This window comes from Zerene cesonia, chromosome 25 (genome assembly GCF_012273895.1).
Source record: "Zerene cesonia ecotype Mississippi chromosome 25, Zerene_cesonia_1.1, whole genome shotgun sequence".
NCBI lineage: Eukaryota > Metazoa > Arthropoda > Insecta > Lepidoptera > Pieridae > Zerene > Zerene cesonia.
This window is the reverse complement of record NC_052126.1, coordinates 1,149,542-1,152,263: the sequence shown is the minus strand read 5'-3', so window position 1 is coordinate 1,152,263 and position 2,722 is coordinate 1,149,542. Positions and strand designations below refer to the sequence as shown.

Sequence of the window (2,722 nt, the reverse complement as noted above, 5' to 3'; positions counted from 1 at the left end):
GGTGAGGAAAAGGAAACGGGCCTCCGGCTCCCCCACTCACCGTACGAAACACAGTGGCATGCCACTATTTCAAGCCGGTTTTCTGTGGGGGTGTGGTACTTCCCCGGTGCGAGCTTGCCCAATTCGTGCCGAAGCGTGCTCGACTCCCACAATAAAATTGGTTGCATTTCATCGTCAGTAGTTACAGGGGTATTTTCGCGTATAAAATTATTAATACTTTTCTTTAAGTGGTGTTTCTTTTGCCTGTATTTCTAGGAATATTCTTTCCATTTCTTTCTGGTTGCTCGTTGCTCTCGAGGTGTCATTTTACTAATATTTTTTCTTTGTCCTTTCTCTTTTTTTCTTAGATACTGTAACCTTTGTTTATCTTTAAGCTCAGCTAATTTGATAGGGTCGCTTTTAATCTTTGCTAATTGAGCCTTTTCGGCTTCTCTTTTGTTTTGTAAAAAATATCTCTTCCCGAGATAATTTTTTTTAGGAGGCGGCATGATGTTTTAACTGAAATAAGTAAAAAAAGACCTTAAACGTGGTATTTTTTAACGTAAAAGCAGACAAAAACAAAATCTGTCAGTACTCTGGAAAATATGTCAGTCCGCTGGCATATTAACGGACAACGGACTGACGCCAAAGTACTGACGAAAAGGATGCAATTTTATAATTATAGCCAGAAAGTACGTTCCTTTTCGAATTTTGTAATATTACTAAACAATATTATTACTAATTACAATTAACTGTATATGAATCGAAACAAAATTCAAGTTTACAAGTAAATGCCAACTCACCACAGTACTGAAATGTTGACTGGACCCACCACGTGCACACGGAGTAACCGCGACTCTAGCACTGGCATCGTAATGACGGCCGTCAATCGGCGTGGCTTGTAGCTAGCTTCAGTATTAAGCTTGAAGCATAGCGGGATTGTAACCTTGAGTCTGAGGTATTTACCGGGAATTTTAGATTTTAAAAACACACAACGGACTGACGAATGACTTTGAACACAAAGTTTATTATTTATTTTAAAAATAATGGCAACAATATTACATTTGGAAGCTTTGGTAAACACTGTAAAGTACATCGCAGATTTAGATTAAATAGTAAGTTTTCTTAAATAATTGGCAATTTTTAACATACAGCCACTTGATTGCGCAGTTTTGGAATTGTGACATGCCAAAAGACTGACGATTTAAGGATCTATCGTGAATTTTTATATACTTGTAATGAAAGTAAATACCTGATATTGGATGACCAAATAACGGATATTTGATTATTTTAAAACCAAATAAAATTTCCAGTAAATATACGAAAACTTTGTATTTAAGGACTGGTGACATCAAGTTACCCATTTTTTGTAGAACCACCCATATGTAAACCCTGTGATTAGCGAGTGATTTTTTATGGTAACACAGGGTAAGCGGGTACGCGTGAATTATATGTTTTAATTGCGATCCTATGTAGGCCTTGGCATGTTTCGAGGAAGTTTTTATATGTTATTGACATTTAAATAAATAGAATAACTTTTGGACTGAACTTATCCAAGAAGCAATTAAAATTTATTTTATTTTCATAATGTATGTTATTTACAAATTGTAGCAGGGTCAAATTCTGTACCCTGAATTAATTATTATGTTTTTAGCGAAAATTTAATAATATCTATATAAAATACTAATCGTATCTATTTCACGAAATATAAATCGAGAATATTTGTCTTTTGATATTATGTACATAATTACATATACATTCTCACACATACACGCACGCACACGCATAAAGACATACATACACAAAATGGCATGTAAAGTTTAAAATAATTGTATGTAATACGATGAAAAAGATTGAACCTCACAACGCAGGGGATTTTAGTGTAAGGTTCAATGTAACATCTGTACCTATACTATGTAATTTTATTTTTATTTTTATTTTTTGAAATAATTTTTTATCAATTTTTAATTATTTTTTATTTTATATGAATAATATCCAACGGTTATAAGTAAATATTTTAAGCGACAATTAAAAATATAATATATGCGTCGAATTCTCAGCAACAGTTGAACCGATATAGTACTTAATTTTCAGATACATTTGATTGACATATAGTTTTCTGACATACGTTGCGAAATTAAAAGCTGAAGGAGAAACTCTCGCTACGAAGGGTAATGTAGAATTTTAAAGAGAACATTGGCCATGTAAAGCTTGAAATATACACAAACAAACCGCGGGACGAAAGCTAGTCTAAATTATTTTAGAGTAAATAACATTTGTTATCAGTTAATCGCAAACTGACACCCGATTGTTATCACCATAATGTAATTATACTTAACAGTTAGTTGCATTAATTTGATTATAGTCGCTTTGATTGACGTATTGGTTGAGAGTGCGAGGTTTGATAGATTTGCGTTCATTGGCAATTTGTCCAATTTATATTATTCAGGCTTCGCTTGCAATTTGCGTTAAATGATTATTTAGCTGCTATATTATTTGCTATATTTTATAATCTGATTCAATGTTACGCCAGTTCACGAAATATATAAGTTATTTGCGTAACTGCTAAGTTTTCAGGTCAATAATATTCAACTAAATCTAATGTTATTTAAAGGTTTACCAACACGCAATAGAAGAATGTTATCATATTAGAATTATGGCATCAATCTTGGTAGATAAATCATCAATCGTGCTGTGCGTAGAGTTGAAAACGAAAAACATTAATATGCTATGTAACCTACTA

The 2,722-nt window shown here is 32.8% G+C and overlaps 1 long non-coding RNA gene across 1 annotated transcript; it reads right to left on the bottom strand.

Moving 5' to 3' along the window:
• Positions 1–366: 366 nt before the first annotated feature.
• On the bottom strand, positions 367–965 carry LOC119836719. Its single transcript, XR_005288111.1, has 2 exons — positions 783–965; positions 367–498 (listed from the first exon to the last, which is right to left on the bottom strand). It is a non-coding gene; the product is annotated as an uncharacterized LOC119836719 (long non-coding RNA).
• Positions 966–2,722: the final 1,757 nt, after the last annotated feature.